Source organism: Perna viridis, chromosome 8 (genome assembly GCF_037379345.1).
Source record: "Perna viridis isolate PV_CMFRI_1.1 ecotype Kerala chromosome 8, ASM3737934v1, whole genome shotgun sequence".
In the NCBI taxonomy this organism is placed as follows: Eukaryota; Metazoa; Mollusca; class Bivalvia; order Mytilida; family Mytilidae; genus Perna; species Perna viridis.
Window position 1 is genome coordinate 24,323,585 of NC_142452.1, and position 20,584 is coordinate 24,344,168.

A 20,584-nucleotide genomic window follows, 5' to 3' on the forward strand; every position below is an offset into this window, starting at 1 on the left:
AGAAACTTTTTGGAATAATGATACATTTGAAGATTTAAAGAAGGATAAGATTTTATGGAGTGGTGATATTTTTGCAAGTAATAGTAATTGTAATAGACAAGGTGTTGCTATTCTTGTTAGTAAAAGTCTTAAAAATGTATTTAAAGTTTGTGAATGTTTACCTGGTAGATTTATCCATATTCAAGGTATAATTAATGATAGAACGGTTGATATTTTTAATGTATATGCTCCTAATAGTGTAAGTGAGAAATGTGGTTTTTTTTTTTTTTTTGAAGTTTGTAAAAGTAAAATTGAAGGAGATGGCTATGTTATAGTGGCTGGTGATTTTAATACTACTCTGTCTCCTTTAGATAAAAGTGGAAAAACTGCTTTTTATGCAGATAGGTCTGTGAAGCATCTTACTAGTATAATGAATGAAAAATGTTTGTTTGATGTCTGGAGAGATAGAAATATAGGTGTTAAAATGTTTTCACGAAAACAAGTTGTTCAAGGTTTTTTAACACAGAGTAGAATTGACTATTTTTTAGTTTCTAGTAATATTAAGTCTTGTATCAAAAATATATTTTATAGAGCACCTGTTTTAGTGATCATTGTATTGTGAGTATGAAGTTAGATTTTTCTGCGGTTGAAAGAGGACCAGGGATCTGGATTTTTAATCACTCCTTATTAGATGATGAAGAGTATGTTGCTAGGATCAGAAAATTGTTAGAAGATGAAATAGGTACAGATTTTTATAATTCAAATCCACTCATTTGGTGGGATAATTTGAAATTTAGTATTAAGAGAATAAGTCAAATATACGGTAAAGAAAAACAAAAAGAGATTAACAGACAATACTTCAAATTGCAAAATAAATTACAAGAACTGTCTGTGAAGTCTGCTTGTGGTATAAAAATTGACCATGTAAGGTACTTAGAATTAAAAAGTGAACTTGAGACTATAGAAAAACATAGATGTAATGGTGCTATATTAAGATCTAAATGTCAACATGCCTTAGAAAGTGACAAAAATACTGCTTCTTTTTTAAGTTTAGAAAGGTATAAACAGAATAAGAATTTAATATGTACTTTGAAAAATTGTGATGGAAATGCTGTTAATAGTACTGTGGAATTATTAAATGTTGTACATGACTTTTATGAAAAATTGTTTTCATGTGTAAATACTGACAATGATGCAATTAATGACATGTTAGATTGTGTTGATGTTAAAGTTGATGATATTGATATTACTAAATGTGATGATGATATATGTATTGATGAGATTGTACAATCATTAAAAGGAATGAAAAAGGGCAAAACGCCTGGCTCTGATGGATTAACTATTGAATTTTATCTTTATTTTCTAGATGAACTGACGCCTGTATTGAAATATATTTATGATAGTATTGAAGAAAATAAAGTTTTATCTAGATCTATGAGATATGGTATGATAAATTTGATATATAAGAATAGAGGTGACAAGTCTATGTTGAAAAATTTTAGACCTATAACTTTATTAAATGTTGATTATAAAATCTTAGCAAGAGTAATGGCTAACAGGTTTAAGTTTGTATTACCAAAAATTATATCACCTACTCAAAGTTGTTGTATTATAGGTAAAGATATTTCTGACACTACTGCAAGTGTTAGAGATATTATTGATTTGGTTGAAATGGATAATTTAGAATGTTACTTGTTGAAACTTGATCAGGAAAAAGCATTTGACAGGGTTGGACATGAATATTTATTTTCTGTCTTGCAGAAATTTGGATTTGGGGAGAAATTTATTTCTTGGATTAAAATATTTTATACAGACATTTTCAGCACTGTCAAGTGTAATGGGTTCTTATCCAAATATTTTCAATTAAAGAACTCTGTAAAACAAGGATGTCCTTTATCAGCTTTATTATATGTATTAGTAGCTGAACCATTGAGTACAATGATTAAAAAGAATAGTAGTATTAGAGGTTTGAATATTCATAATACAAATGTTGAAGAAAAGATTTTTTCACATGCTGATGACACCACTTTAATATTATCTGACAAAAAATCAGTAAATGAAGCCTTTAAAGTTTTACATTTGTATGAACAAGCATCTGGGGCAAAATTAAATAAAGATAAATCAGAAATTTTGGCATTGGGGACTGGAACTATTTCAAAAAATGAATTAGATGCTTGGAGTATTAGAGAGTGTGATGGGGTTTTACAGATTTTAGGCATATGGATTGGCAAGGATAAATCTCTTTGTGATAGTTTGAATTGGGATTTCAAAGTACAATCTATTTTGAAGTTACTGAATTTTTGGAAAATGAGATATTTATCAATACATGGTAGATTAACTGTAATAAATACATTATTGATGAGCAAACTTTGGTATACTCTTATGGTTGTAAATATACCAGAAAAACATTATTTAGAAATTAAGAAGATATGTATAAATTTTTTATGGAATGATAAACCATCTCTAGTTGCATATGATGTAATAACTAATAAGGTGTTAGATGGTGGTTTAAATTTTCCAGACATTTTTCATAAAATGTATGCATTTAGACTAAAGTTTTTAAGTCGGCTATTAGATGTGGATTATAATGCTGTTTGAAAAATTACATGTCTTTATTTCTTTTCTAAAATACAAGAAATGAATCTTGGTGTTGAAATATTGTTTTGTGATTTCACTCATAGACAATTAGGATGTTTGCCTGAATTTTATAAAAGCATGTTGTATTCATGGGGGAAGATACGTCATAGTATGGAAATAGAAATAAATGTGAATAACGTTTTTATGTTCCCCTTTTCTGTAATCCAATGATTGTAAATGGTGGTAGTATGTTATATCTGAGAACATTTATAGATGCAGGTATTATCAAGATTAAGGACTTAGCATATGAATGCAAGAAAGGTTTTATGAAGGAAACATATATTCAAGATATTGTATCTCAAAAGTTCCCTGACGTTTCCGTTGATAAAATTATTAAAGTAGTGAAATGTATTATGAATTGTATTCCACAAGATTATATGGTTTTAGTTGAAGAAAATGCCAACACTTGTAAACTACCTGTTTTAAATATTATTTACAGTGTAAATGGTAGAAAGTGTGCTTTGCCTAATACAACAAGATCATTTTATGATATACTGTTAAAGACATTAACACGGGAGCCTAATTCTGTATAATACTGGAGTGAATTATTTTCAGATTTTGATGTTCAAAAAGTTCAAAAAGTTTTGAACTTTTCATTTTTACAAAGTGATTGGATTGAGTCATCATTTAAAATTTTCCATAGAGTTTTCTTTACTAAGGAGAAACTGATGAGATGTCATATTACTGCTGATTCTATGTGTCCAGTTTGCGAAGATGTACATGAGGACTTGGAGCATTTGATTATTGTGTGTAGATGTTTGACTCAGTTCAATGACTTTTTAAAAGATTTTTTACATAACATATTGTGTAATAGTTCTGCAAACTTTGTCAATACACTAGATTTCAATTATATGTGTTACTTTGGTCTATTCAAGAAGGATAAAAATATAAACTTATACTTTGTAAATACAGTTTTATGTGCTAGAAGATTTTGTGTTGTAAAGAGGAGAAATATCTCTATGAAGGATGACAAATTGATGGACATAGTGCCATATTTTAAAAATGTTCTGCAAAAACATGTGAATTATGCATACTTGTATTATAAACAGAAGAAGTACATATATTTATTTGAAAAGTATTATTTAGACAAAAATCCTGTATTAAGAATAAGTAATGATGAAGTACATATTGACTTTTAATTGACATATAATTGTTTGTTAACATTTGTTACAATTCTAACTAATACTGTGATATTGTGAATTATTGGGAGACTAGCCCAATGGTTCTTTTATGAATGTATTTATGTGAATAAAATTTTATCAAGGAAAAAAAAATAATAAGGCGCTGCGTTCAGGTCGCAGTCTGGTTCTCCAGGCGTGGGTTCGAATCCCACTTCTGACATACCTTATTTTTGGTAACATTTTACAAGTATACTTTCTTCATTCATTTCGAAATCCGATTTAGAAGTACTCTTAATCATACATGGATAAGTGAAAGTCTTTTCCATCCAAAGGTAATTCTGGGATAAGTCATTTTGATACTACAATTTGCAATCGACATCCAAGAGAATACCGTGCTTTTAACATTGGAAAAATACAGTTTACTGTTTCCTGTGTTTTCATGAAATCAATGGATATTGCGGAGAACAATGTTATCTTTTTAAAAAAAGCCTTTTCAAACAATTGCTTAATCATTTGAAGTTTTGTTTTTGGAAAGAAATATTTTTCCCGCCTTTTTACGGATAGGAGATCGGAATATTCGAGAAGCACAGAAACTGTATATAAGATAATTTATATGTATTGGTAAGAACTTTTATACAATAATGTTCAAAATTGCCGAAGAAATAAAGGACTTTAATTTCGCCACTTTTGTCACAATGTCAGGATGGCCGAGTGGTCTAAGGAATGATATGAGTTATAACTTATTATGTAATTTGATGACAGATAACAATGTATATGATGTATGGAGATGTAGAAATCCTTGTGTTAGAACGTTTTCATGGAAACGAGTAAGTGATTTTTATTTACAACAATCAAGATTGGATTATTTTCTCATTTCTAGAAATTTGTCAAGTTTTGTACAACATATAAATTACAAAGACACTACTTTAAGTGATCATTCTTTTGTTGAAATGAGAATAGTTTTTGATGATGTAGAAAGAGGCCCGGGTGTGTGGATTTTTAATAATACATTGTTAGATAATAATGAGTTTGTATCAACTGTTTTGAATATTATCAATGATAGTAAGGAATGTACTCTTTTTGATGATGATGTTTTAATTTGGTGGGATAATTTAAAGTTTAGAATTAAGAAATTCTCTCAAGTTTTCAGTAAGAAAATTGCAAAAGAGAAAAATGCAGAGTATTATTGCATACAAAATAAGATACAGCGAATATGTATGAGAATTGCTGAAGGTGAACAAATTAATGTAGAAAGGTATGAGAATTTAAAGCTTGAATTAAACAATTTAGAGGAAGAGAAATGTAAAGGTGCTATATTGAGGTCGAAGGCTTTTTGGGCTACAGAAAATGATAAATGTACAAAATATTTTTTGAACTTAGAGAAATATAAGCAAGAGAGTAATAGTATTAAAGAACTTTTTGATCATGATGGTAAAAATATTGTTTCTGATACTGATGGCTTATTAGACATACAGTATAAGTTTTATGATGAGTTGTATTCATGTGTAGAAACAGACAAAAATGCTATGGAGGTTTTGTTGCAAAATATAGATGTAAAAGTTGATAGTTTTGATCGAGGAGTATGTGATAATGATATTACTGAAGAAGAGATTTTTGTTGCATTACATAAAATGTCTAAAAATAAGAGTCCAGGATCTGATGGACTAACTGTTGAGTTTTATTGTAAATTTTATCATGTTTTAAAAGATATTTTACTGAAGGTATTTAAGGCCGTTGAAAAATGTAACACTTTATCAAGGTCTATGAAAAATGGTGTACTGTCTCTTATTTATAAGAAAAAAGGTGATAAAAGGGATTTAAAGAATTATAGACCTATTTCATTGTTGCAAGTTGATTACAAGATTTTAGCACGTGTCATGTCAAATAGATTCAAATCAGTACTTTGCAAGATAATATCAAATAGTCAGTCATGTTGTATACCTGGTAGAGATATTGCAGATACAATAGCTAGTGTACGTGATGTAATAAATATGGTAGAAGATGATGGTGTAGAAGGGTATATTTTAAAATTTGATCAAGAGAAAGCTTTTGACAGAGTGTCTCATGATTATCTCATTAGAGTATTAGAATGTTTTGGTTTTGGATGTAAATTTATTAATTGGATTAGGATTTTTTATACCGATATTCAGAGTACTGTCAAGTGTAACGGTTTTTTAACAAAATATTTTAAGATACGAAATGGTATTAGGCAAGGTTGCCCTATCAGTGCTTTGTTGTATGTTTTATCAGCAGAACCACTGTCAATGGCAATTAAGAAACATTGTAATATTAATGGAATACGTATACCTTACAGTAAAGAAACTGCAGTTTTGTTTCAACATGCAGATGATACTACCTTATGTTTGAGCGATAAAAAATCTATTGAATGTACTTTTGATGTATTTAATTTATATAGTAGAGCATCAGATTCTAAGATTAATAGAAGTAAGTCTGAAATTTTATGTATTGGAAAAGGAAGTTTGACTGATGTTGATAAGACTGTACTTGGATTAAGAATTTGTGAAAAATGTATTCAAGTTCTTGGCGTTTATGTTGGTGTAGACATTGATGTGTGTAATGACATGAATTGGAAGGATAAGATCAGAAAAATAAGAAGTATTGTTAATATGTGGAAACAAAGACAATTGACTCTATCTGGTAGAAATATTGTAATTTCTTCTTTATTGGTATCAAGAATTTGGTATTTATTAGCTGTTTCGCCAATACCTGAAAATGTACTGACAGATTTAAAGCAAATATGTATTGAGTTTTTGTGGGATTCTAAATCTCATTTAATACAATATGCAACTATTACTGGTATGAAACAGGATGGTGGCTTGAATTTTCAAGATATTTATTTAAAAATGTGTTCATTTAGATTGAAATTTTTAGGAAGATTTTTAAACTCTGAGTGCAATTGTATTTGGAAAAGTATCTTCAGCTATTTTTTGAGAAGAGTACATTGTATGAATCTTTCTAGGCCTGTTTTATTTTTGCGTTTAAACAAAAATGATTTATTATGTTTACCGCATGTGTACAGAGAAATGTTGGAAGCATGGCAGTGCATTAGAAAAGATGTAACTTTTAATATAGGAAACTGTGATGTTTATAATCAACCACTGTTTTATAATAGCTTGATGTTCGTATCTGGTAAAGAATGGAAATGTTTTATAAAAGCTGGTATTGTACTAGTTAAAGATATATCATATGAAGCTATACCTGGATTTTTGCCAGTTCAGGCAATTTTTCATATGATGAGAGAAAAAGAAATAGATGTTAATATTAACATTGTCAGGAAATTGTATATGTTATTATTGAATCATATTTCTGCTGAGTGGAAAGAAGTCGTTTTGACAAATTGTCATTTGAAAAATGAAGAACTCTCCCAATTTTATGTTCAATTCGACAGTAAAGTGTGTGACATGACGCTATGTACAACAAAAAGGTTTTATTCATTACTATTACAAAAGTGTTTTATTAAACCTAAATGTTATGAATTTTGGTATGAACAATATGGTATTCATGAAAGTGATTTCCGTTTTGTGTGGAAACAAGTACATCATTTTTGGAAACCATCTGAATGTATTGATCTAGACTACAAATTGTGTCACAACAGGATTTTTACTGATGTTAAACTTTGTAAGATTGGAATAATAGACAGTACCACCTGTCAAAATTGTGACTGTGAGAAGGAAACTTTATTTCATATTTTTTTGACATGTGAGTTACTTGTTAAATTTCATGATTTTATGTTTGATATTTTAGAGACACTATTTGTAAAATCAGAGGAAAATTTGATACATAACTATACTTACATGAGGATATTTATGCTGGGTTTATCATCTAATGTGAAAGGTGTTAATATTCATTATGTTAAGTTTTTGTTGTCTATTGGAAGACAAAGACAAATGTTCAAAAATGGCATAAGAGGTATTAACCTAATAACATATTTCAAATACACACTGAAACATTATATTAGTTATTTTTATTTCTATTGTAAATTTACAAACAGACTAACAGTCTTTGAAAAGAAGTTTTTGAAAGATAATCCAACTGTGATGTTAGAGGAAGATGTGCTGTTATTCAAACTGTGATAAATTGTATATTCTTAAGTTCTGTAACATGATGATTTTATAGATATTCTGATTTGTATTGTTATTTCGTATAGTTTTATTCAATAAAGATTAAAAAAAAAAAGGCGCTGCGTTCAGGTCGCTGTCTGGTTCTCCAGGCTTGGGTTCGAATTCCACTTCTGACAAACCTTATTTTTGTTAACATTTTACAAGTATACTTTGTTCATTCATTTCGAAAACCAATTTAGAAGTACCCTTAATCATACATGGATAAGTGAAAGTCTTTTCCATCCAAAGGTAATTCTGGGATAAGTCATTTTGATACTACAATGTGCAATCGACATCCAAGAGAATACCGTGCTTTTAACATTGGAAAAATACAGTTTACTGTTTCCTGTGTTTTCATGAAATCAATGGATATTGCGGAGAACAATGTTATCTTTTTAAAAAAACCTTTTCAAAAAATTGCTTCATCTTTTGAAGTTTTGTTTTTGGAAAGAAATATTTTTCCCGCCTTTTTACAGATAGGAGATCGGAATATTCGAGAAGCACAGAAACTGTATATAAGATAATTTATATGTAATTGGTAACAACTTTTATTCAAAAAATGTTCAAAATTGCCGAAGAAATAAAGGACTTTAATTTCGCCACTTTTGTCACAATGTCAGGATGGCCGAGTGGTCTAAGGCGCTTATAAATACATACTTTTTGAACTACATGATTTGTGTAGCTAGACTTGTCATTTATAAATCACGTAATCTGAAAGTGTTTGAAAACAAAAATATCGAAACAGTCCGTTTTTTCAAATATACAATTCAGAGATACATTGAATATGCTTTTGCTTTATATAGAGTGAAAAACAAAATGAACCAGTTTTATAAATATTTTCTTAATAGAAATCCACTCTTACGACTAGAAATGGATTCACTTGTGTTTCATTTTTGATTTTTAACATATGAGTGAAAGGAAAATGTTCTTGCCTAATTATTGTGATTAGTTGTAGACATTGTTTATATAAATACAACTTGATACATGTACAACTGTGTTTGTATGCAGAAAGCATTGTTATCTATTTTTATTTCTTCATTTCTTCTAACATGTATTGGCTAACTTTGGCTAAATACAAAATTAAGTATATCAAAAAGACATGAACTTATGTTCACGTTCATATATATCGTCATGCTTAAATATATACATATACATATATTCGTTGAACTTGTAAAACCGGGTATTGTCCGGTTAAACACAACCTTGTAAATATTAATGAATAAAATATTTTTACAATGAAAAAAATAAGGCGCTGCGTTCAGGTCGCAGTCTGGTTCTCCAGGCGTGGGTTCGAATCCCACTTCTGACATACCTTATTTTTGGTAACATTTTACAAGTATACTTTCTTCATTCATTTCGAAAACCGATTTAGAAGTACTCTTAATCATACATGGATAAGTGAAAGTCTTTTCCATCCAAAGGTAATTCTGGGATAAGTCATTTTGATACTACAATGTGCAATCGACATCCAAGAGAATACCGTGCTTTTAACATTGGAAAAATACAGTTTACTGTTTCCTGTGTTTTCATGAAATCAATGGATATTGCGGAGAACAATGTTTTCTTTTAAAAAAGCTTTTCAAAAAATTGCTTAATCATTTGAAGTTTTGTTTTTGGAAAGAAATATTTTTCCCGCCTTTTTACAGATAGGGCACAGAAACTGTATATAAGATAATTTATATGTAATTGGTAAGAACTTTTATACAAAAATGTTCAAAATTGCCGAAGAAATAAAGGACTTTAATTTCGCATCTTTTGCCACAATGTCAGGATGGCATAGTGGTCTAAGGCGCTGCGTTCAGGTCGCAGTCTGGTTCTCCAGGCGTGGGTTCGAATCCCACTTCTGACATACCTTATTTTTGGTAACATTTTACAAGTATACTTTCTTCATTCATTTCGAAATCCGATTTAGAAGTACTCTTAATCATACATGGATAAGTGAAAGTCTTTTCCATCCAAAGGTAATTCTGGGATAAGTCATTTTGATACTACAATTTGCAATCGACATCCAAGAGAATACCGTGCTTTTAACATTGGAAAAATACAGTTTACTGTTTCCTGTGTTTTCATGAAATCAATGGATATTGCGGAGAACAATGTTTTCTTTCAAAAAAGCTTTTTTAAACAATTGCTTCATCTTTTGAAGTTTTGTTTTTGGAAAGAAATATTTTTCCCGCCTTTTTACAGATAGGAGATCGGAATATTCGAGAAGCACAGAAACTGTATATAAGATAATTTATATGTAATTGGTAACAACTTTTATTCAAAAAATATTCAAAATTGCCGAAGAAATAAAGGACTTTAATTTCGCCACTTTTGTCACAGTGTCAGGATGGGCGAGTGGTCTAAGGCGCTGCGTTGAGAGGAGTCGAACGCACCCAAGATGTCAGACGTGTTTTGTTACAGTGTTCTTAATGTTTGTGGAATTAGTTAGATTATCAGTTTTGGAATGGATTTTCCAGCCGAAATATAGTGATATGATGGACATAGTTACACAAGTAGTAAGTTTCAGTTGACAAAATACGTATTTATATACAATTGACATTATCGTGATAGCTTCTGCCGTTTTTGATTTGAGGGTCTTGTGGAAAATTGATTTATGAATTCAATGTTGAGAGATTAATTTATGTGAAAATGGATTGTCTACCGAAAACATTAACTTCTTTGTTGAAAATTGTAAATGAACAATATACTGATTTTAGCTGGACATCTACTGAACAAAATGGAAGAATGAAAATATCTTTATTGTGGACAAATGGTGATAAATCAACGAAACGGAAATCTAATGCATCTAGAAAACGTGACCGGAAACGACTGAAGCAATTTGTAGAAAAGAAAAATTCAGAAAATAAAACATCTGAAAGCGAAGATGAATCGTTTATTGAAAGTGATACAGAAAGTGATATTCCATCTGAACCCACCGATGCGTTAATGGACGTGATCGACAGTGTTCCGTGTAGCGCCTCATTGACGGTAAATACTAACAAAGGAAAGCAGTCAAGTGAAGAGAAGAACCAATTGCGAACCGAGAGTGTGAAACATGTTAACGGAAATTTAAATGCCGCAGGGAAAATATGTATAAGTGAACATTCGAATACACAGAATATGTTAACTAAATCTCATGACGTTGTGAATACAGAAAATATTTCGAACACTGAAGAGAAATCAAAATCTCGACAGACACCAGTTCTAGATAAAATTGTTATCAAAACTTCGTTGAGTATGTGTAGCGCAACACTATTAACGTTGATCCCAATGATTAATTTAATCATGTCCTACTCATTGGGAAAGGAAGAGGACATTCATTATTTCGGTCCAGGAACAAAGCGGTACACGTACGCTTTGCACAATATTGAAAACGATTTTGATGATGTTAGGAAAACTAAATACATGAATAGTGATATAGCTAGTGCAATTGAGAAAATGGAAATTGTTGCCCGCAGGAAAATAGAGACATGGTTAAACTAGGTCTGATTTGATTTTTAAAATGTATGATAAAGTTTGAATGTATGGAAAATGTTTTGAAATATTTTTTTTTTCACATTTTTTGCATGCCAATGTTTTAAAGCAGTCTGGAATGGATAGCCAGCCGGAATCTTTAATATTTGGATATGAAATTGTGTATTGTATTTCAATTACCTTTTCACTTGTTTTTACATTTTACCTAAAATTAAAAAAAAAGAAAATAAAAATGTGCATGAATACAGTGAAAGAGTACAACTGTGATATCGCTTGTGCGTACATGATTGTGAATAACAATATATTAAATGTATGAATATAAAAATTTTGTAGGTATTGCGAAAATGGACAATTGTAGTGACTTTGTTTTCTATGCGTATGTATTTGACATATATGATATAACTAATCAATATGATAATAGTATGTCTATGAGAATTAATAACAATATCTCTTTGATTTGTAAATGTTTTTCTGTTAATAAAATTTTATCAAGATAAAAAAAAAATAAGGCGCTGCGTTCAGGTCGCAGTCTGGTTCTCCAGGCGTGGGTTCGAATCCCACTTCTGACATACCTTATTTTTGGTAACATTTTACAAGTATACTTTCTTCATTCATTTCGAAAACCGATTTAGAAGTACCCTTAATCATACATGGATAAGTGAAAGTCTTTTCCATCCAAAGGTAATTCTGGGATAAGTCATTTTGATACTACAATGTGCAATCGACATCCAAGAGAATACCGTGCTTTTAACATTGGAAAAATACAGTTTACTGTTTCCTGTGTTTTCATGAAATCAATGGATATTGCGGAGAACAATGTTATCTTTTTAAAAAAACCTTTTCAAAAAATTGCTTAATCATTTGAAGTTTTGTTTCTGGAAAGAAATATTTTCCCGCCTTTTCACAGATAGGAGATCGGAATATTCGAGAAGCACAGAAACTGTATATAAGATAATTTATATGTAATTGGTAAGAACTTTTATACAAAAATGTTCAAAATTGCCGAAGAAATAAAGGACTTTAATTTCGCCACTTTTGTCACAATGTCAGGATGGGCGAGTGGTCTAAGGCGCTGCGTTCAGGTCGCAGTCTGGTTCTCCAGGCGTGGGTTCGAATCCCACTTCTGACATACCTTATTTTTGGTAACATTTTACAAGTATACTTTCTTCATTCATTTCGAAAACCGATTTAGAAGTACCCTTAATCATACATGGATAAGTGAAAGTCTTTTCCATCCAAAGGTAATTCTGGGATAAGTCATTTTGATACTACAATGTGCAATCGACATCCAAGAGAATACCGTGCTTTTAACATTGGAAAAATACAGTTTACTGTTTCCTGTGTTTTCATGAAATCAATGGATGTTGCGGAGAACAATGTTTTCTTTTAAAAAAGCTTTTTCAAACAATTGCTTCATCTTTTGAAGTTTTGTTTTTGGAAAGAAATATTTTTCCCGCCTTTTTACAGATAGGAGATCGGAATATTCGAGAAGCACAGAAACTGTATATAAGATAATTTATATGTATATGGTAACAACTTTTATTCAAAAAATGTTCAAAATTGCCGAAGAAATAAAGGACTTTAATTTCGCCACTTTTGTCACAGTGTCAGGATGGGCGAGTGGTCTAAGGCGCTGCGTTCAGGTCGCAGTCTTTTTCTCCAGGCGTGGGTTCGAATCCCACTTCTGACATACCTTATTTTTGGTAACATTTTACAAGTATACTTTCTTCATTCATTTCGAAAACCGATTTAGAAGTACTCTTAATCATACATGGATAAGTGAAAGTCTTTTCCATCCAAAGGTAATTCTGGGATAAGTCATTTTGATACTACAATTTGCAATCGACATCCAAGAGAATACCGTGCTTTTAACATTGGAAAAATACAGTTTACTGTTTCCTGTGTTTTCATGAAATCAATGGATATTGCGGAGAACAATGTTTTCTTTTAAAAAAGCTTTTTCAAACAATTGCTTCATCTTTTGAAGTTTTGTTTTTGGAAAGAAATATTTTTCCCGCCTTTTTACAGATAGGAGATCGGAATATTCGAGAAGCACAGAAACTGTATATAAGATAATTTATATGTAATGGTAAGAACTTTTATACAAAAAATGTTCAAAATTGCCGAAGAAATAAAGGACTTTAATTTCGCCACTTTTGTCACAATGTCAGGATGGCCGAGTGGTCTAAGGCGCTGCGTTCAGGTCGCAGTCTGGTTCTCCAGGCGTGGGTTCGAATCCCACTTCTGTCATATCTTATTTTTGGTAACATTTTACAAGTATACTTTCTTCATTCATTTCGAAAACCGATTTAGAAGTACTCTTAATCATACATGGATAAGTGAAAGTCTTTTCCATCCAAAGGTAATTCTGGGATAAGTCATTTTGATACTACAATGTGCAATCGACATCCAAGAGAATACCGTGCTTTTAACATTGGAAAAATACAGTTTACTGTTTCCTGTGTTTTCATGAAATCAATGGATATTGCGGAGAACAATGTTTTCTTTTAAAAAAGCTTTTTCAAACAATTGCTTCATCTTTTGAAGTTTTGTTTTTGGAAAGAAATATATTTCCCGCCTTTTTACAGATAGGAGATCGGAATATTCGAGAAGCACAGAAACTGTATATAAGATAATTTATATGTAATTGGTAACAACTTTTATACAAAAATGTTCAAATTGCCGAAGAAATAAAGGACTTTAATTTCGCCACTTTTGTCACAATGTCAGGATGGCCGAGTGGTCTAAGGCGCTGCGTTCAGGTCGCAGTCTGGTTCTCCAGGCGTGGGTTCGAATCCCACTTCTGACATACCTTATTTTTGGTAACATTTTACAAGTATACTTTCTTCATTCATTTCGAAAACCGATTTAGAAGTACCCTTAATCATACATGGATAAGTGAAAGTCTTTTCCATCCAAAGGTAATTCTGGGATAAGTCATTTTGATACTACAATGTGCAATCGACATCCAAGAGAATACCGTGCTTTTAACATTGGAAAAATACAGTTTACTGTTTCCTGTGTTTTCATGAAATCAATGGATATTGCGGAGAACAATGTTATCTTTTTAAAAAAACCTTTTCAAAAAATTGCTTCATCTTTTGAAGTTTTGTTTTTGGAAAGAAATATTTTTCCCGCCTTTTTACAGATAGGAGATCGGAATATTCGAGAAGCACAGAAACTGTATATAAGATAATTTATATGTAATTGGTAACAACTTTTATTCAAAAAATGTTCAAAATTGCCGAAGAAATAAAGGACTTTAATTTCGCCACTTTTGTCACAATGTCAGGATGGCCGAGTGGTCTAAGGCGCTTATAAATACATACTTTTTGAACTACATGATTTGTGTAGCTAGACTTGTCATTTATAAATCACGTAATCTGAAAGTGTTTGAAAACAAAAATATCGAAACAGTCCGTTTTTTCAAATATACAATTCAGAGATACATTGAATATGCTTTTGCTTTATATAGAGTGAAAAACAAAATGAACCAGTTTTATAAATATTTTCTTAATAGAAATCCACTCTTACGACTAGAAATGGATTCACTTGTGTTTCATTTTTGATTTTTAACATATGAGTGAAAGGAAAATGTTCTTGCCTAATTATTGTGATTAGTTGTAGACATTGTTTATATAAATACAACTTGATACATGTACAACTGTGTTTGTATGCAGAAAGCATTGTTATCTATTTTTATTTCTTCATTTCTTCTAACATGTATTGGCTAACTTTGGCTAAATACAAAATTAAGTATATCAAAAAGACATGAACTTATGTTCACGTTCATATATATCGTCATGCTTAAATATATACATATACATATATTCGTTGAACTTGTAAAACCGGGTATTGTCCGGTTAAACACAACCTTGTAAATATTAATGAATAAAATATTTTTACAATGAAAAAAATAAGGCGCTGCGTTCAGGTCGCAGTCTGGTTCTCCAGGCGTGGGTTCGAATCCCACTTCTGACATACCTTATTTTTGGTAACATTTTACAAGTATACTTTCTTCATTCATTTCGAAATCCGATTTAGAAGTACTCTTAATCATACATGGATAAGTGAAAGTCTTTTCCATCCAAAGGTAATTCTGGGATAAGTCATTTTGATACTACAATTTGCAATCGACATCCAAGAGAATACCGTGCTTTTAACATTGGAAAAATACAGTTTACTGTTTCCTGTGTTTTCATGAAATCAATGGATATTGCGGAGAACAATGTTTTCTTTTAAAAAAGCTTTTCAAAAAATTGCTTAATCATTTGAAGTTTTGTTTTTGGAAAGAAATATTTTTCCCGCCTTTTTACAGATAGGGCACAGAAACTGTATATAAGATAATTTATATGTAATTGGTAAGAACTTTTATACAAAAATGTTCAAAATTGCCGAAGAAATAAAGGACTTTAATTTCGCATCTTTTGCCACAATGTCAGGATGGCATAGTGGTCTAAGGCGCTGCGTTCAGGTCGCAGTCTGGTTCTCCAGGCGTGGGTTCGAATCCCACTTCTGACATACCTTATTTTTGGTAACATTTTACAAGTATACTTTCTTCATTCATTTCGAAATCCGATTTAGAAGTACTCTTAATCATACATGGATAAGTGAAAGTCTTTTCCATCCAAAGGTAATTCTGGGATAAGTCATTTTGATACTACAATTTGCAATCGACATCCAAGAGAATACCGTGCTTTTAACATTGGAAAAATACAGTTTACTGTTTCCTGTGTTTTCATGAAATCAATGGATATTGCGGAGAACAATGTTTTCTTTCAAAAAAGCTTTTTTAAACAATTGCTTCATCTTTTGAAGTTTTGTTTTTGGAAAGAAATATTTTTCCCGCCTTTTTACAGATAGGAGATCGGAATATTCGAGAAGCACAGAAACTGTATATAAGATAATTTATATGTAATTGGTAACAACTGTCACCGTATAGATTGTAAAGGGGGGATGTATTTGATATAGTTATTATGTAGATCGTATGCATATATGATCCGTACTTGAATTTGATAGATTATTAGTTGTTTATAATCTAGAAGGGGGATGTTTTGTTTATATGTTATCAATCACTCGTCATATCATTCGTCATTCATTCATATTCATCATGACGTACATGTATTTGTAATCATCATGACGTACATTTAATCAATACGACATGAACTATATTTTGACTTTATACAGTATCGACATTCCCGCGCCACGGACACTGCATGTCTTACTAACAAAATATTATAAAATCAATAACAATTGAAAATTTGCTCACTCCACAATAGTCGACGGAGGACGCAAGTCGCCGTTCAGGTACGAATATTTATTGATTAAGAAATTTATTTCATTTCTAAAATATTTTATTTGGAAACTTTATTATTCAATGAGATAAAGTTTAATAAGATTGATAGTAAGTAAATTGGATAAACGTTTTAGCTATTTGGAATTCATATAGTTTCAATTTGACAATAATCATTATTCTTTAGTTTAATAATATTTCATTTCAATTTCCGTAATTCATTTTCACAAATTTATGCAAAGTTAAAATTCGTATAGTTCATTCATTTCATGTTAGTTTATCATTCAATATCGGCAAATGATAGTTTTTGTGCATCGATACTCCGTAAATACACATTTATGGAATGTGTAGATCTTGTGCATTATTTTCAGGTTACGCTGTATTTGGCAAACATGTATATGTTTATTTTCAGACGAATAAAGTTAAATTACCAGGACGACTTTTTATGCAGCCATAATACAAATATTTTGCCGATGTCCCGGCCCTTGTATTTTGACCTGCGACAAATGGAGGTTCCACCGAGATAAGCTATAGTCCATGGTAATAATGGTACAACTTTATTAATGGTACTACTTTATAATGGTACAACTTTATTAATGGTACTACTTTAATGGTACAACTTTATTAATGGTACTACTTTAATGGTACAACTTTATTGGTACAACTTAAAATTACCAAATTTCAACTTTAACCACATATGTTCCGGAACCACGACAAACGGTATTGGTAAAATGGTTGGGATCCATACAAGAATTCCAGCAAATTAGCCGTCCGTATAATTATGAGAAGACATGGTTAAAGTATTAAAATTAGATTAATTGTGGGAAAGTCAACATAATTACAAACCATTTATGTATTTGCGCAGACTTTATTTCAACAAAACATAATTTCGTAACATTGAAAGAAATTACAAACAGTATGCAACTGGAGTCAGTCCGATACCGTAATAGGAGTCGAACGATGTGCAGTTCCTTTTAATTTGCCGATAAGCAATTTGCGTTACATGATATGATGTATAGACGCCAGCGACAGGTCAACTGAGGACATTTTGCCGAAACATAAATATTTACAATTTTATTCATTTATATTGTGTACATGTGTTTATGTATTGATGTTTTATGAATATTGATATTTTAATTATATTTATCAGATTTATGAATTAATCTGCACACTGAGCACTGTAGATGTAATCACTCTCAAGCATGTCTGTCGCGACAGTTTCGACTGACATTGACTGATTATTGGTAAGTATCATCATTGTTCATTTCATTTTCATTGATCATTTTGCATGTTGAATTTATATTTGAGTTTAGTAACTCTATTAGTTATTATGGCATCGGGTGGCAAAGAGACACACAAGGAAGAGCAAAAGAGTAGTATTGAAAGTATTAGTGAAGAGAAAATAGCTCTTATGATCGATATTATTAATCGACATTCAGATTACAAAGTTGTTACATCTGAAGAGTTCGATAGAATGAAACATATTCCTTCTGCATTTGTAACTAGTACCCCAGCAGTAAGGAGCAGGCAAACGCCTACACATACCCCACCCCCTATTCATGATTTTCATGCCACAATGGCACATGATAATCCTGGTGTGTCTCAAGCTAAACCTAGAATACCAATATTTTCTGGGGAAGAGAAAAGCGAAGTGAATTTTGACGTATGGAAATACGAAGTCAGATGTATTATTAGAGAAGGGAATTATAGCGATATTATTTTGCGACAGAGTATACGTGGGTCTTTGAAGGGGAAAGCAAGAAGTTTGCTACTTTCATTGTCCGATGACGCTACACCGTCCCAGATTATAGATAAACTTGAAGGGGTCTATGGGAATGTGTTTAGTAGTGAAGCATTACTGCAGAGATTTTATAGTGAAAATCAACAACCAAATCAATCAGTTGCTGAATATGGTATGCAATTAGAGGGTTTGATACAATTGGCTGTTGAAAAGGGTCAAATAAATCCTGCAGCTAAGAATGAGATGCTTCGGTCAAAATTTTGGTCTGGTTTGAGAGATCCATCATTGAAAAATGCTAGTAGATATAAGTATGATACTGTAATGGATTTTGATCAGTTAAGAAAAGAAATAAGATCAATAGAACTTGACTTATCTAATTATCAAAGGTCTAAAAGTACTGAGAAAAAGATACAACAACAAGCTTCGATTACTCAATCAGATAAACTAGATGAAGTATCGAAATCGTTGAAATCTCTGAACAAGAAAATAGAATCTATTGAAGATGAACTTAAAAAGTTGAAAGAGTCGAATAGAAATGAAAAACAAAATCAAAATGGAAAAGGGTCAGGACAAGGTTATAGAAGTTATAGAGGTTATAATAGTAGAGGTACGAATAGAGATCAGAGAGGTAATTTCGGAGGTAGAGGAAACTATAATAATAGTTACAACAACCAAGGTCAGAATAAATCCGATAATTTAAACGGATAAAGGTCTCGGTTGAAGGACGAACACGTGACTTTACACAAAAGGTTTCAGAAACCTTTAGTCCTAAAGAAAGTTATGATAAAGATCAACAAAGTCTGTTAGATAGAATGGTTGGAAAAGCTAATGAGGCAGATATCATTGTCAATAATGTTAAATGTAGGGCATTGATCGATAGTGGTTCAATGATTTCAACAATTTCAAGCTCAATGTTGAATAAATTGAAACCAGTACCTGAATTACGGGATCTGAGTGAATTATGTCTAACTGTCAATGTAGCAGGTGGCGCTGTTTTGCCATACCAAGGTTATATCGAGGCCAAAGTTAAGGTCAGTTTTATGTCACAAGATGAGGTTTATGTACCCCTATTAGTTGTTTCTCCGACTGAATACAATCAGAATGTTCCCATTGTAGTAGGGACAAATATAATCAAGCTTTTCCATATGTGTATGTCTGAGGATAATACTCAAGGTATTCCGAAAGAATGGAATTTAGCATTTAGTACTCTGACCGAATCAATTGTAGGTAAAGTTAAATCTACAAACAGAAAGCCCTTAAGGCTAAAACCCATGTCAGTCATGACGATTAATGGATTAGCTAAATCCAAGGTTTCATGTGATACAACTGTTGTAACAGAGAATTTAGAGGGCGATAACTCTGATTCTTTAGCAGTTTGCCCCAGAGTTGTTAATCTGAAGGGTAAAACTTGTAGAGTTCCAGTCAGAATATTTAATATGACAGCGAGAACAGTTGCCATTAAACCTAAAACAACTATATGTAGTCTGAACGAGGTCAAGGTCATGCGTCACATAGACTTAGATTCGAATGAGAAAAATGTTACGAAAGATATGCCTTTAGAGGAACTTGGTATTAAAATATCTGATAGTTTAGATTATGAGGTAAAGGATAGATTGCGAGGTTTGCTTGGAAAATGGAAGTCAGTATTTTCCAAAGGTTCTTCTGATATAGGGTATACAAAATTGTTAGAACACGAAATTAAATTGACCGACGATAAACCATTTAAAGAGCCGTATAGACGTATACCACCGGCGTTGTTCGATGAAGTTCGCGAACATGTTCGGGAAATGCTAGAAGCGGGTTGTATTCGCGAATCGAATAGTCCGTTCTCGAGTAACGTTGTACTTGTACGAAAGAAAGACGGTAGTCTTCGTTTCTGTATCGATTTTAGAAAGTTAAACAAACGTACCGTGAAAGACGCGTACGCTCTACCGCGGATAGACGAGACGATTGATTGTCTGTCGGGTTCTAAGTTCTTTTCCCGCCTAGATCTCCGTTCGGCGTATTGGAATTGTGGAATCAAGGAATCTGATAAATTTATGACCGCTTTCAATTTAGGCCCTTTGGGATTTTACGAGTGGAATCGTCTCCCTTTTGGATTGACAAATTCCGGTGCGACGTTTCAAAGGTTAATGGAACGATGCATGGGCGAGGCTCATTTAAGACAATGTCTAGTTTTTTCTAGATGATATAGTCGTGTTCTCGAGTACGATCGAACAACATTTCGAACGTT

The 20,584-nt window shown here is 31.5% G+C and overlaps 6 non-coding genes across 6 annotated transcripts; all 6 read left to right on the forward strand.

Annotated features, from left to right (window-relative positions):
• The first annotated feature begins 9,623 nt into the window (after positions 1-9,623).
• On the forward strand, positions 9,624-9,707 carry Trnal-cag (transfer RNA leucine (anticodon CAG)). The gene has a single exon. It is a non-coding gene; the product is annotated as a tRNA-Leu (tRNA).
• A 2,655-nt stretch (positions 9,708-12,362) lies between these two features.
• Positions 12,363-12,446, forward strand: Trnal-cag (transfer RNA leucine (anticodon CAG)). Its single transcript has one exon. It is a non-coding gene; the product is annotated as a tRNA-Leu (tRNA).
• Positions 12,447-12,923: 477 nt separating this feature from the next.
• Trnal-cag (transfer RNA leucine (anticodon CAG)) lies at positions 12,924-13,007 on the forward strand. The gene has a single exon. It is a non-coding gene; the product is annotated as a tRNA-Leu (tRNA).
• Positions 13,008-13,483: 476 nt separating this feature from the next.
• Positions 13,484-13,567, forward strand: Trnal-cag (transfer RNA leucine (anticodon CAG)). Its single transcript has one exon. It is a non-coding gene; the product is annotated as a tRNA-Leu (tRNA).
• Positions 13,568-14,042: 475 nt separating this feature from the next.
• Positions 14,043-14,126, forward strand: Trnal-cag (transfer RNA leucine (anticodon CAG)). Its single transcript has one exon. It is a non-coding gene; the product is annotated as a tRNA-Leu (tRNA).
• A 1,628-nt stretch (positions 14,127-15,754) lies between these two features.
• Positions 15,755-15,838, forward strand: Trnal-cag (transfer RNA leucine (anticodon CAG)). The gene has a single exon. It is a non-coding gene; the product is annotated as a tRNA-Leu (tRNA).
• The last annotated feature ends 4,746 nt before the right edge of the window (positions 15,839-20,584 follow it).